The sequence below is a fragment of the Temnothorax nylanderi genome, unplaced genomic scaffold, assembly GCF_030848795.1.
Source record: "Temnothorax nylanderi isolate EJ_2023f unplaced genomic scaffold, tnyl_v1.0 TNYL_tig0003_pilon, whole genome shotgun sequence".
Lineage (NCBI taxonomy): Eukaryota > Metazoa > Arthropoda > Insecta > Hymenoptera > Formicidae > Temnothorax > Temnothorax nylanderi.
Window position 1 is genome coordinate 3,739,140 of NW_027249065.1, and position 15,923 is coordinate 3,755,062.

General features: G+C 44.0%; 1 protein-coding gene and 1 long non-coding RNA gene across 2 annotated transcripts in view; one reads left to right on the forward strand and one right to left on the reverse strand.

The window, feature by feature from the left end:
- Scgdelta (sarcoglycan delta) overlaps window positions 1-15,923 on the reverse strand; it is a 191,916-nt gene that overhangs the window by 89,291 nt on the left and 86,702 nt on the right. The window lies entirely within an intron of this gene.
- The window catches only part of LOC139772578 (uncharacterized), a 181,431-nt gene that overhangs the window by 84,050 nt on the left and 81,458 nt on the right, over window positions 1-15,923 (forward strand). The window contains exon 5 of the long non-coding RNA XR_011718166.1: window positions 2,959-3,042. This is a non-coding gene — a long non-coding RNA (uncharacterized lncRNA). The remainder of the gene's footprint in view (window positions 1-2,958; window positions 3,043-15,923) is intronic.

A 15,923-nucleotide genomic window follows, 5' to 3' on the forward strand; every position in this document is an offset into this window, starting at 1 on the left:
GAGAATGCGGACGGACTAGGTCAGGCGGGCCGGCGACGAGGCCCGCTGCGGGCGCGATCGAAAGAAGGGGAAACGGACAGATCAGGTCAGACGTGCCAGTGATGAGGCCCACTGCGCGCGCGGCCAAGAGAAGGGGAAAAAGACGGATTAGGTCAGACATTTCACCTAATCCGTTCACCGCGGTTCACCGCGATGGTGAAACGTGTCGTTCCGCGCGATTGTAGACGGTAGAAAAGGGAAATGGACGAATGGGCCGGCGGCGGACCTCGTCGCGTTACGCGAACGAAGGAAGGAGAAACGGGCGGATTTTAAGTCCGACGGATCGGCAGCTCGTCATTAAGATCGTACAAATTGTCCAGCTTTTTAATGAGTGCCGGAGTTTGGTAGAATATTCCATATTGTGGCTATAAGGTGGGTGAATTAAACATTTTCGCACTTTAAGCGCGTTGCGCCACAAACTAACGAGAGCATTTCTTCCCCCGCCGACTCTCGCGCGACTCTCTCATCTTATCGGCCTTGTTACGCCTCGAAAGCTACCACCTACTAGAATTATCCCCGTAATTGCGTCGACGACGATTGATTATGATCGTCCGGTTTATTCCACGTTTATTTTACGACATGATTGAGAGCAGCTAGAAACTTCTGTACTTACAATTGCAGAACATAATTATGTTAATTATAGCTTATATATATTTATCTTTGCGTTTGATTACCAAACTAATATTCATGTTTCATCTATCCGACGAATATTATTTCGCCATATCTTGTATCACGTTTTCATTATCGTTCGGGGAGTGATAACAATACGTGATTCGGCGTTCTGAGGCTAATTCGGCGTTATTATTTCCGCGGGCTCATCGAACAGCGATATTTACGGAAACCCGATTCCTTCGCGACAACGATGCCGAAAGGGGGAATCGTAAAACTGGCAATAACACTGGAATAACCGAATACGCCCAGATAGTAGGCGAAGAGCTTTAGAATCCGTAATTAAACGGGATGACTGGAGCCTTGGCTGAGCATAGAGCCTTTCCCCAGCATAAAGATTTTATGTCCGACCTCGCTCTTGCGTATACTCGTCATTCTCCTCATCCCATCTCACTTTGTTTCTATCTTGCCTTCGTACAAATTTGTTGGTGGCCGAACCATGTCACCTGCACGATATTCCTTGCAAATTCGGTGTATCTTGCGGAAGGAAATATTAACCGAGTAAATATGTAGGTCTCTCGTTTGATTTTATTTGATTTTGATTATTTTTCAGTTAACTTTTCTGTAAAAAAAAATGTACTGATTATAATTGAAGGAATTAAAGAAATTGAGAAGAAATTGACATATTTTTGAAAATGTATGTTGACTAAGTAGCGACTAAAAATATGCTGCTTCTCGTGCATTAGTACAGGAAAGTTTTTTGTTGTAATATTTACCACAACATCTTCGCTTATCGTTAACGGGAAATATTGTATTAAATAATTCTCCTTGGAAGAATTTTAATTAAGAAAAAATATTTAGCGTATTAAATACATTATATGAAATGCACTTTATTTAATTTTAAGTTTGCTAAGAATGCGAAGGAGACATTATGAGAAAAGCTGTGTATATACTAGCTCTGTCTCGTTTTAACCGATGAATCTTTAATCGCTGCAAACTTTCGTAGCTTTTTCTGTTTTCATCTACGTGTCAATCTGTGTTGAATTTTCATTGATACTCAATTCAAACACTACATTTCAATAAATTTGGTTAACAAACCCGTGATCGATCGCCGCACTTTGCAAAGAAATCGCCAGGCTGCGATTAAACGTGCGATTTTATTTCAAGCTTCAAAATCGGCTCGCATCATCCACTTGCGCGAATCTCGATGGTCGATGCGCTCGGAGAAATACATAAATTACACGGGCAGCAGTGGTGGCGATGGTGGCCGATGGTGGCGGTGGCGGGTTATGGCGACGTGACTGCAAGTTAGTTCGTATTAAAGTTATGAATATAAATCACGGGCCGGCTCGTTCTACGTTCTTTCCCTGCGCTCGACGGCCTCTCACGGCTCTCACCCTTACACAGACCTTTACCGACTACCACGATCGTATCCCCTTTCTCTCGTTCTTCAACCCTGTCATCCGTCCTTCGTTCTCTACCGCGAGGAGAATTGGCCGAACACTTCCCCGTTTTACCTGCGCGCATACACCCCCCGTTCCCAAGCTTCGCGCCTTCCCCTCGTTCCTTTCGAGTTAGGCGTAGCAGCTCACGGTGTCAAAGCGCCGACCCATTATTCATCCGCCCCCGTCAGAGTTCATGTCTCTCTGGCACGCACTCCACTGTCGCAACCCCTCCTTACCCCTTTCCTCTATCCCATGCTCAAGATACGTCTATAGCCGAACTTATGAACGCTTCGACACTGATCCTGGATACGGCAACCGCGTGTCGGATTATTCGCGCGTGAAAAATAGCCGGCGGACGTAAAAACGCTTAGCCCCGAGGTGGACGCGGTTTAAAATTTTGCACGAGCAGACGTGCACTGTACAAACCGGTTAGGCAATAAGGAAGTTTATGTACATTGTGACATATAAGAAATGATTTATTGCGACTTTCACTGATATAAATAATAAAAGTGTCGATAATAAGTTACATATATGTATAATAAATTGTAAGAGATTTATTATATAGTTTAAGAGTCGATCGATTACATAATATTTTACGGATTGTTGTGAATTTTTTGGGTTTTTCATTTGGCGTGCGTATTGCGGAAACTGAAAAATTCCTCATGAAATAAACACACGGTATGAAATGTCACGTAATGGAAACGGCCCCGTGTTCCGCCGAGACAAAATAATTTCTCGCTGTTATGCTTTTGAACTATAAGTTCTCACGCTGGGAGTCATATACATATACGTCAGCGTGAAAAATTGGAATACTTCTTACTGAACTTTCCTCAGAAAACGAAGATTAACGCCCCCCCTTTTGCAGATTCACCATGTTTGCTGCTGCCGAGTGTCACGAACGCAGCCTGGGTAGCCTGGAAAATATGAAGACAACTACGCTCCCTGCCAAGTGAGTTTTTATTCCCAGCAAATCGCACGTGAAAGTGCGCAAATATAGTTATACATCGTCCGACAGTCGCGCGGTGTAATCATATTTTTCGACGACCGTCGGTACGGGCTTCGCAACTTCGTTTATCGTCATAAATATTTCGAGAATCGAGAATAACCGATACGATTCTGTCGCTTTCGAACGGAAGTAAGAAAAGAGAGATATACTTAGTATATATTTTTGTACTGAGCTGTAAAAAAGAATTGATCGATGACCCACAATTTTTCTAAATTTTGAATTCTCTCTTCTTGAGAAATTTGCCGGATATAGATTTTTATTTAAGTATATTATACGCTTCAATAGTACATGCTATTGGTAGATGCTTAAGAATCTTTAGCGCCGAGAATTTGCGATTTTGCAATTTTCCCTCCCGTTGTTCTTCAAACAAACTAACAAGCGGAATAAAGGGGTTGCGGAAATAGTCGTTTAGCCCGATTCCCGACTATAATGCTCAAAGTCGAGATACTAAGTCGAAGTTCGTAGAGGAAGGTGCGTACGCATATCCCGGAAGAGGAGCGGAGAGAAAAGAAGCCCGAGGGATCGGCTCGATCACGCACGGATGCGCCCCTTGATCCGATACATCGACGCTCCGAATCCGAAACATATCGGCGGGACGATGTCATACATATCCGATGTCAAAAGCCGCGGGGTGCTCCGCCGCTGTCGGAGATTTCTGGCGGCCCTAACCGCCACTCCTGATTCGCCGGCAATCTCTCCCGCGAGAGAGGCACCCGCCGACCTTTCTGTCGAGCTGAAAACGGTTCGCTTCGCGAAAAATTGATCAGCACGCTCGGAAAAACCGTTCCCCGAGTTTGTAAAAAAAATCTGTTATTGAAATTGAGTGAACAAGAGCCGCGGATATCTGACCCAAAAGTTCCCAATATTTTAATCATAAAACATTGCTTCAACAAACAACATACAGATCCAAATTACTCAAATTAGCTGTCAGGATTTTATTACATTTAACTAACTCAATTTAGTATTGATAATATGTGTGTACGTGATTTTGAAATTCTATAATAATCTCCGAGATATTATGTGATATCTTGTCGTCTCATGAATGTCTTATTACATTTTGAAAAAAAAGAAAAAAAATTTCCCATCCACGGTGGTTAAACGATTGGAAGTCAAGGCACGTTTATCTATTTCGAATCCGAGAATCGAAACCACCCACGGCAGTTTTACGAGTCGCGGACAACCCCACACGCCGCGGGCCGCGATTCGTGGCTGCGCGACGGGATTTCGGGGATGATCCCCCCTTCAGCGGGAAGTGTTTTCGGATGTGGCGAGAGGCTGTATCCGCACATTCACCGCGCGATCTCTGTGTATGCGGGTATCTGTGTGTATATCGCGTGCGCGAGGAGGAGGCTGTTTACGAGACGGACGGATGTATAGGTGCGATAACGGGCTGTGAAACACGATGCTGCGGGCTTTCATTGCTCATCTGTGTCAGTGTTATGCCTACTGTTCGCAATGCCAACGCGAAAAGCCATTGCGTCAATCCGAGAACTCCCTTTGACTGAAATTATTTTTCCTCCCAAAGAGGAGAAGCCATCGAAAAAACTATATATATGTACATTTATCTCATTTTTTAATTCTCTGAATTTTGATAAATTAGCTGCAGTTTTTCGAATTACTGAAACAAGTAGAGAGATTTTTGTAACACTTAATTGCTGATTGCATTAAGCGATTGCCATCGCGCTAACAGCTTTAGTGATATTTGTACGTGAAAACTGGAATATTTAATATGAGGTAATTTGTTAGCGTTATTTTGGAGTTCAAAGGGTTACTGTGCGTTTCGCGCGGGCAAACAGAGCGAGCGCGGGCGTATACTATACGTTCCATTAAAAACTGATATCGGCTACGAAAATGGCGAAAGCGGAGTGAGGTAGCCGAAAAAGCGCACCGTACACACGCGGCGGAAAAGTTATTTTCGCCGCGGAATATTTAACTTCCGCGTGTGTGCGGCTTGAAATCGTATCAGGGCTTAGAGTTTTCGCGGAGTCGTTGCATTAAAAATGGACGTGTTCGGGGGAGGGGGAAGAATAAGAATAAAACATACCTACATAATAAAACATACGATCGTGTGTGCCGCGAAACGTTTCGCGCATACGTTACGAGTGGAGTCGATCGCGCGTTATTTCAGCGGCCAGAACAGGAAAACGATTAATTTTCGATGCGAGTCGGCATGAAAAGATAATCTCTCGTATGGATTAAAAGAGAGCCTCTGCTCCGGCTATTCCGTCGCGGACAGGTCGGTGAACTTTGACTGAGGTAGATCTACGGCGACGCATCAAAATGCAGTGTTTCAAGTCAGCATTGATTTCAGTACCACCGCAAAAATCGCGCGATCCTCCCTCTGTCATTCCCGTGATCGTGCATCCGTTTTCTTTGTGCACATTTCTCCAGAGATCGCACGCGTATGGACGGTACTGACCACGTGTACCTGCCGACAAGTATGGCAGCGTATGTACGCATAATACGAACGCAAATAGACGACTGTCATTTATACGTCGATGAGAACGTGCATGCAAGTTGTGCGGGATACATTGCAGATGCATTCACGTACACACACACATACACACACACACACGCGCGCGCGCGCGCATGTGTACATGTATATACGTGTGCGTTCTGTATGTACATTATATTCGAGTGTACTCGAGCGCTTTGGCCGCATATAACGAGAGTGCGAGCGCGAGAGAGAGCGCGCAATTCTGGACGGTTATTTATTAAACATACCTTCATTACGCGATCTATACATATTTTAGCACGTTTTGCACGTACGAATCGCGCCCGGCTGAAATGGGCCAACGCGACGGCACCGTTAATAGTTAAAGAAAAAAAGCTCGGACTCGGCCTAATGTCCCTCCCGCTTGCGCGTAGTTCGCGCTCGTGATTTCGTTGCCGCCACCGTGGCACCGCCGCCGTCGTCGTTATCATCTTGGCGTGCTGAAAAATGCAGCAATTTGGTTAACCGGATTAAATGCCGGCGGTTCTTTTCGCGTATTCTTAGATTTTTTAATCCTATATCTTCTGTTTGCTTAAGCTGATTTTCACCGCTAAAGTTGGCGGCAATGTAAATTACTCCGTATAAGTTCGCTCGTGTGGCGTCGGAATACGAAATCCATTTTGCTTTTTATTTTTGCCGTTTTTATAGAACTAAATACGACTATTTGAATATCATTATCTACAGATATTACTCACTGACATTAAATCTCATATCATGCAAATAAAAATTAAAAGATGCACAAACTGTTTAGGATACTACTTGAAAAACAGTTTTATCACAATGTACCAAACTGAATGATAGAAATAAAAATTAATTTGTTAATAGTATGAGAAATATTAGCCGCAATGAGTTAAATAATTATTTCATCATATTTTTCTAAACGGTTGAGCTAAAGTGGATTAACTGAAAGAGAATTTTAAAGAAAATATTTTAAAGTTGCAAGTAATTAAAATTTTCTGTCTCTCTATTACCTATATGCGACAAATTTTTAATAATATTTATATATAGAGTGTTTGACAGTCGCGTTTATATATATTAATATGAATATGAAGTATTGATAAATTTATTAGGAGTAATGGTAGAGGTTGGAGATAAAAAAAGGTGAGTTTTGGTGAGCTTAAGCTCGTTTTTAAATTAATTTCATTTCACGTTTTACATCTATTAAAAAATATATGGGCATATATATATTTGGAGATAATATTCCAAAAAGGATTCCACTCATAATCCACGGAAATTTATTGACAATGTGCCTTTCGCACCGCGGAAAGAATAAACGCGTGTAATTTATTAACATTACGCAATCCGATTGGCTCCAGTCAAAAATGCACGATGCAGCAACTCAAATCTTTGAAAAATGATATTTATCGTTCTCCGATGCGTATATATCGTTAATTTGCAACACGTTGTATTTATTCGATGGGGAAATATATTTTCTAATTCATGAGCGGATGGAAAATTCGCGAACGGACGATCGTTTGAGTGAAAAATTGGAACGTACTCGAATTTGTAAATCTCTTTTATTCAAAGAGCGTCAAAACATTCGGAAAGACAAAACTAAATCGCGCGCACGCAGGTCCTCCTGGGCACTACTCTAAACGCTATTAATCACCAACGACCTCACGGTCCGCGGCAAAATGCAGCTGTGCACCTGCGGCCCGCGTTTTAATCGTTTCGCTCGAAAAGGGCGATAGTGCGGGTTCTTCCTTTGATGCAGGTCGTTCCGACGCTCGCGGGATACATGTCGCTACATCTGCTCCTGACGCGTTTCCGTTTCGATCCTGGACCTGCGGACCGTCAATGTGGGGGGCGGCTTTTGCGCGTACGTATATAGCCGGATCGCACTATCAAACACGCACACGCGCGCGCACGCGGTGTCACGCGCATACACGGACGAACGATACCGCGCGCACACGAACGCACGCGTGGGCGTACACTGTAAGCTGCACCCCGAAATACAGCGGCTGGCTGTCGTTGTAGGAAGGCTCGATAATACAGTGGCATAATGCCCGGCAATATAGCATAAAGGGGTTGACACGTTGACGCTGTCACGTGCCACTGGCGTCCCAGGGGCTATTGACTACGTGACGTAATAGTAGAGCCCGGCCTCTATGAAAAAGGAGCCTCTCTCTTACACACTCGTTAAACACGCCCGTCGCTAGCGCCCCGACCCGCCGACCCTGACGCCGATTCTTTCTATCGCGGCTTCCGCCCGGATTTAGTCACAATTTTCTGTTAAAGTCCGCCCGGTCCCGTATCTCGCCGCACCGACTGTAATAACTAGCTTTTTTGCCATTCGGAAGAACAAAAGTTCATAGGATGGTAAAAGGGAAAAAGTAAAAAAAAAAAATCACGCAAGAATTATCGATACGGTATAACATTCGTTTTCACCACGCACAATTGCTACATTTGCGATAAAAGCCGTAATTTGTTAGTATCTTTAAAGCATTTATATATATAGAAATGTAAAAGTAAATCGATAGGCGAATTTGTAATCAGGCGTTATTAATTGCGGAATTATTAATTTTACACACAAGATAAATGCGTACAGAAATATCGAGTTTCTACAGTAAACATTTCCAGCCACGGAATTTTTTTTTAATCGAAAAAAACTCTTTCAAACGAAGCCACAAGGTGCTGCAAATAAATAAAAAAAAAAAAAAGAATTGGATTGCTTTATCGATAAATGTCAGCTCGTATCTTTTTAATCGAAACGAAATTCGAGGTGGATATTTAAATAATCGTACCTAATGCATTTCATTAAAAATATTTTACCGATCGTAGATTATTAATTAGCTGTCAGTCAGCTCGCCGGGTGATATTAATTTCGGAACACAGAATGTGACAGGGCGGCTTTTGATCGCCCGGCATGGCGATGCTCGATTATCGCTCGACGAAAAATACATGATCGGTCCTTATCGGCGAAGCGAGATACGCGAAGCGAGATCTCCATTCCCATACGGGAAGAGAGGGGAGGGAGCGGCCGAGAATCTATCAGGCGCGGAATGAAAGTTTTTAATTACCGGGGAACCAGAGAGAGAGACAGAGAGAGAGAGAGAGAGAGAGAGAGAGAGAGAGAGAGAGAGAGAGAGAGCGGGCGACAGACGCGTACGCGCGTCCTAGACGGGACGGGACGAGGATGCGGTTAGTTACATCGCGGCGCGATTGATGGGTGACCCAGATTCTGAGTACGAGTGTGTCTGGCCGCCTCTCCGTCTGATGAAAGGGATGGACGCGGGCGAGATGGGTATAACTGGGCGACAGAAGTGCATCGTAGAATGATCAGATTCCATACCGTCACGTACCTATTTGGTCGCGCGCATTTGGTAACCGAGCCACCCGCACGCGCGTCTCTGGTTTCCCCCTTCTAATCAGGCTCGCAGTTACAAATTAATTTATCCCGATTAATATACGCGCGCGACTATGTTCCGCGAATGTCCGGTCTCGCAAATGTCTCGGATAAAATTTCACCGTCGTGAGTTAATTTGTCCGGGAACCTGATAGCGAGACAGGGGGTTTGTCCCTCGTTAAAAATCGAGCTTCACACTCACCGACCTTAACCGCGTGACCTCGCCGCGGGATTCCGTTTCGCGTTGCATTTTTATGATAATGTCCAATCACGGCGCACCGCACGCGAGCTGGCTGGCTGGCTGGCTGGCCTTGACAGTGCGCGCGCGGGACGCGAAGACGCGAATGAATTATGAGCGATAATGAGCATTTGTTGCGGGTTGATGAATTACGAGCCTCAATGAATATACATGATGCTAATGATGAGGAAATTTACGCGGCGCGCCGTAATCGAGCGATCCCGAATGCAGCTGCAATATCCGATAATAACGTCATCAAATTCTATAGAAATATCTTGTGTCCCCTTCCCCCTTATGAAATTTTCGTGCGTACAGAATAATTATTCTCTCATCGACGATCCAAAAATGTGAAATCCAAAGTAACGAGAACACAACGTGCTACAAAGAAAAATTAAAAATTATGCAATAATGCGATTAAAACGGCAATCCTTCGAAATTGAATTTCTTTAAAAATAAATTATAAAAATATTTCGCAGCTGTCCGCGCGAAAAGTATTTTTGAGCGTCTTCACGTTCAAGACTTCACTTCTGGGACAACATCTTCATCATCGTGTCTTTTTGCAGATGTTGCGTCCCTGAGGACTGATTTCATCAAAGTCGGTAAACTTCATCCGTAAGTTAACCGACTTAACGCTCTTTACTCTTTTAGTTTTAGAGAAAGACGAAAATGGACCGAGAGTTTAAAGTTAATCTTCAAAGTTAATGTTTCGCCGTCCAATAATCAATATTTTCCAAGATACAATTTTTACCGTCCAGACAGTAAAGCGGCAGCACAAAATCGAACCATTTCTCATATTGGAATCTGGAGCGGAAATCGATTTCCATGTGTAGTCGCCAAATAATTGCGCAGAGATACGTAACGCGCCGTTCAAACAAGAAATCCAAAAAGACGATCACGAATAGTAACCACTAGATCCCAAAGGATTAATTTATGAAGACCCGTGTAACGCTCTTGTGTTAACGTTCTTGTGTTAGTAAACGATCGTGTTAATATAGAATTCCTTTTGACGCACAACGTATATTAATTCAGAGTACAATGTGGATTAATCCTGAAGTCTCGAGGCGGATATTCAATGTAAATTGTAAGAAATAGAACTCACGATTTTTTACGTACTTAAACGGATGAAGCGATTGTCACTTTTTTCTCGATATAGCCGAGATTAAAAGTCCAATACAACGTGCATAAATATCTTTTTACATTATTTAGAATCGAAAATCGATCGGAGACGACCCATTTTAAATTACGCGATAAAATCGCATTAATTAACGTCATTACCGTCAAATTACATGTAACCAGGGCGGCTGCCTTTCATATTTAAAGCGACTACCTCGAATTCTGATCGATTTGAGAAAATACGGGAACCCAGATGTAGCGCAGCGCATATACGTGGTATAACGCATTCATTGAATCAAGAGTAAAAACCTTGCGAGTTCCTCTCTCGAGTGATCGCGAAACGCCGATGAATTTCAATTATCCCGTTCGTACGCGCGAGCGTTCGCTGCTCTCGCGATTTTTGTCATACTGCCGGTTTTTTAAATCCCGCCAGACCGCATGTCTACGTACTACGTACCCCACAAGCTTTTCCTCTCCCCGTCTCTTTTATATCCCTCGATCCCTCGAGGGGATTTCGCGTGCAGACAGAGATCGGTGGAAAAGTGCCGCTTGTTTCGCATCGTCAACAGCGTCACTGGCGGCTCGCTCGCTATGTTACTTAATTCCCAGCTACGTATATCGGAACGTATGCACTCGGCTTGTTTCTCATCTAACTATCTCGATATTGTAAAATATTACCGTCTGCGGACCTTCATTAGCGACGGTCTCTCTCCACGGTGTAAATCACAGTTACGAAACTGGCGTTTATTTCCTTTGACATTTTACTTTCTCGATATTATTATGAAATACTTTCCAACTCTGGTCGATTTTATACATGCTCATTATGGGTTTAAATATAAACGTTGTACACTTGAGTACCGTTGCGTGTAATAGGATTACGGTCCACAGATTATTTCAAAATTGACGTCATAGGCAATATATGACTGATTATGAATCACAAATGCTAAATTGCGAATATAAAATGATAAAATATGAGCGCAAATATTTCAAGTGAAAAGTAAATTCTGATGTCGAGCAACGAATCGTGAACAATAATCTTGATCGGTATCCTATTATTTAAATCTTTTACGAATCAGTGAAACAAATCGGTTCACATAATTGATGATTTTTCCAATTTCTCTCTCTTGTTAAATAGAGACACGATATCGCGAGAAGTGTTTATAGATGCAATTTTTAACATAGTCTGAAAACCGCAATGGATGTGCTCACAACAGCGGTGCATTTTTCGGCCGGCAAGTTCGATATTACGCGAAATATTTTGCCGCCTGTGGACATTGATTAGCGTCCAAAGCCATACGTGCGGATGGTTGCAAGCCGCAGCTGCGATCGGCCTAGAGGAAACTGCATCGGTTCGCCGCACTGTATACACGCGCGTGTGCATGTGCGTGTATGCGTGTGTGTGCAAGTGCACGTACGATACTCGGATACTTAGAGAATGGGGTGCATCCATTACGGGGTGCGAGGTCGTGCGCGCGTCCCCTGCGTTCGATTCTGGTTTATCGGGAATTTCTAAAGGCGCTCGCGCCGGCAACGCCTGTGCCATATGCAGCGCGGCTGCAATTTGCTCGCGGCGCGGCGCGGCGGCGAGACGAGGGGAACGAACGGGAAAGGAGATACGCCGCCTGTCCACGTCGCGTTCGTTCTTGGTGCGATTTCTCCGTTCGTGGCGCGGGCGAGGAAAATGCGCGAAAACGATGTAATTTACGGAGATCGATCTGGACATTCAGATTTATTTATCTTCCCCCGTCGGTAATTATATCAGCATAAAACCGGTTTACAATATCGTACTCTGTGAAAATTACGCGGTTAATGGCGTGACATAATTTATGCAGCACGTGGCAATAATGCGGTGCCTATTCAAATTAATTTCGAATTTACATCATCCTGTGCAAATATTATAGAGACATAGAATATTGATGAGATACGTATGATTACCTATAGGTTTTTTTTACATTAATATTGCTCTTGTAATTATATTGATTTCTCTCATTCGTTCTTTAAGATATATATGTAATGACAACAAAAATAGCAACCAAAGATATTATATCTCGTGTTTCGAAGAACCGAAAGTTGTATGAAAGTACATAAGTAGCATTCTCTCTCAATAGATAGAATGAAATTTTACAATCGATAGAGAGAGAAATCTTGGTCCTGCAATATGTCCATCTCTGTTTTATGCAAGTGGCAAGTGAGAGGCAAGATGTGCGCACAAAAAACGTTAATCGGATTGCACGAGAGAGTGCTCCGTACTCGTATTAAAAAGTGTAAAGGTTTAACTTCATTGACAGTAACAGCCACACGCATTTAACACTCGATTTAAAAAAAAAGAGAGAGAGAAAATGAGCGAGGATGAACATGAAAAGGTGACTCGACAGATTTTATGGATCTTTTAAACGAGAAGATAAATTTCATAACACAATTTTATGTTCTACATTTTTATATTTTATCATGATAGTCGCAAACGTTTTACATAGACGAGATATTTTAACTCGCACGTTTCCCATTAGAATTAATTGCTGTGTAAAATTACTATAGCTGGCATTTAAGTGCCAGAATAGAGCGATTCCAGAATAGCGAGATTTAAAATCAGATTTTGTATCGCTTCGTCGATTCGGTTATTTCTGCGTTATTTCGCGATAGGTCGCGATTGCCGTTTCTGCGGTCGCGGTCGTGAGAAATCGAGACTGTCCAAATTAATTTCCATTCTTCGGCACGATGACTGGCTTATCTCGTTAACGAGTCCAATTCGAGACTATTATATGCAAATAAGTCACCGATCTCTCTGTATGGTTAGCCTATCTCTCTTTGCGATTGCTCGTCTTCCTTCCCCTCCTACCTCCCCCCCTCTCTCCTTGCACGTCAGCTTCTATCAGCAACACGCCTCTTCTCCATCATCCTCATCCTCATTTGTCTATCTATACGTCGTCTTCTCGCTTTCTCTTTCCCTCTCTCCCTCTCTTAGGCTACTAAGACCTCAAAGCCCGAGGTTCGTCTTAATTACAGTTGTCTCGAGTCAATCTGGATGGTAATTAACCTGCTTGCCCGCACCCCGGAGTTACCTCAGAGAAATGAGGATCATCTCCCTTCCTTCCCGCGGCGCCGCCTCGTCTCTGTCGAATACCTGTACGTGAGGTGCGAGCGACGCGGCGAGGAGGAAGAGGCGGGAGTAAGGGGGAGCGAATTCTGAAATCTCGCAGAAGTGATGGGGAGAAAAAGTGTGCCGAGAGGGCGGCCAGGGCAGGGCGGGCGTTAATGGATGTTGATTTACGCGTGGTTGCCGTGAAATTGACAAACAGATTTCGCGGGCTCTGCGAGAGAGGACAAGCACGTCCGCGTTATTAAAATACACCTGGGGCGGAGCAAGGGGGGAGGCGGGGGAAAAGAGGGCAGGGGCGCGGGAGGGCAGGAAATTGCAGCTAAACAAGCGTGGAGGAGTATAAAAGGATGATTTTGCATGAAAACAAGCGGTAAAGGCGGATTAACTATTCGCGGCTCGAAAACGACAAAGAAAAAAAAAAAAGGGACGCCTTGCCGCATAATGGCGGACTTTACACTCGGCCCTCTCTCTCCCGGAGGAAAAGCCGTGTCAGAGTAGGTACACACGCGGGAGGGCTATCTTTATAAATGACTTCGTCGAGAGTGCGCGGGCTGAGTTTTAAAATACGCCTTTCTCCCTTCTGCTTTCTCCAACTTTCTAAATCGAAGGACGCTTATTACGTCAGATCCATCAAACGATTAAATTTCAATAGAGACACTCCCCTCTTTAAGCTTTCATTTTACCTGTTCAGAATAAATGATACTCTACACGTCTTTTTTCCCCTCTTTCTTTCACCAAGTGGCTGTAACTTAATGTTTTTAATTTTATTTTAAAGTGTCAATTATTTGGTGCAGATATAGCCTCTTCTCATTGTCGCAAATACGTCTAATTATATCGAATGTGCATTTTTACTTTTGTCTGCACTGGGTATATAAGAACTGTCAATTTTAGTTGCACCGTCTCTAAACTTAAAAATAAGGAATCTAATCTTTGGATAATCGAGATCTCCTCGAGACTATTTAAACCGTTTTTCAGTAGACCGTAATTCAATGTTTCTCGATCTCTTCGTTTTCTCTCTCGGATTGGAATATTTATATCCCCGAGAAACTTCATGTTCTAAACTTCATTTCTGGTGAACGAGCGGTTCGATTAAGTAGCACATATGCGAGTAGCATCCGCCGCTCGCGTATTAAGCGCGTCAGAACTTTACGGATAAATTATCTATTAGTCGTTCGACCGCCGGCCTGTCGGCCATATTTCCCGACCCCTCGCCGGCAACCAGTAAATAATCTGCGCTACCTAACGACGTCACGGATCTGCGATACATCGATTCGGTAACATACGGCGCGCTTCCATTATTTCGTATTATTTTCAGCCATTTTTAGATAAATTTCTATTTCCCCGCGCTATTAATGAATATTAACAATATCACGAACGTTAAAACCGCCGTAAACTGTAATTTGCCGTATAATCGTATTTTTACCCACCGTTCCACCGGGGAAGTAAATACAAATTGCAACGGGATGTACGTTCGTAAATGGATTCCATTATGCAGGAGAAAAGTAACGACGTTGTTTCGAATAATTTCCGAATAAACGTTGAGCCACACAATTCGGAGGTGAAAGAAATCATGTCCTGTGAACGCTCCGAATGCCGGACGTTCTACTTTTTATACGGCGTATCTATATTGCACATTTAAATTCAGGACATTACGTCTTTTTTTTTTTAATTCGAGCTTCAACGTGATTCGCATAGAAAGTCTGGCTTTAATCTTATCGCATAATGAGGCACCGGATACACCCGGTGTATCGATATGACGCAACGCGCGCGCACGTGCGCACGCGCACGACGTGCGTGTCGGTGTGACGAATAACAATAAGAAAAGTTACGCGACGACACACCACAGGGAAATATCGACTACATCCGCGGGCGGACGTTGAGGGTCGGTGTGTAAAATATAGAGGTCGAAGTTGCCACTACAGGGAGCTTTCGCGGGGGATCAGCCGCGCGACCGGGGGCTCGACGGGGTCGCAAGTTCACGTTCGTGTTGTGGAATTGCCGATCGGGTCGTACACGACGAACGATGGGGGCGGGCTCGCGTGTCGGGCTGCAGGTGCCGTTACATAGGCCCATACATAATGCATAATATCAAGACTTCCCCAGTCGTTTCACGGCGAGCTTTCAATCGCGTAAGCCGTCCCTTTCGCCCCCGTCGCCCGCAGGCCGCACGAGTGGCCACGTTGGTGGTCCCCCTTTGATCCCTCCCCCCCCCTCTCTCTCTCTTTCCTCCCTTGTACCGTGCGCATAGGTCGATAAAATTTTACTCTCGCACCACCGTCCTACTACTCTATCTACCGCACGGCAGACCTTCCTCGAGATTTCTCTCTCTCTGCATGCCGGCGCCCTACCGATTCTGCGGAGGCCCCATATCGGCCGCTCGCTTCCCCGCTCGTCGGATAAGATAACGCCGTCGCGAATCGCTTTGGCAATCGACGCCAAGAGTTTAATCGTCGTCCCCTCGGTCGCGATCCTATTTCCTAGGAAACCACGCTAATTCGAGAGTTACGATTTTGATAAAATAATTCAATGGACACAC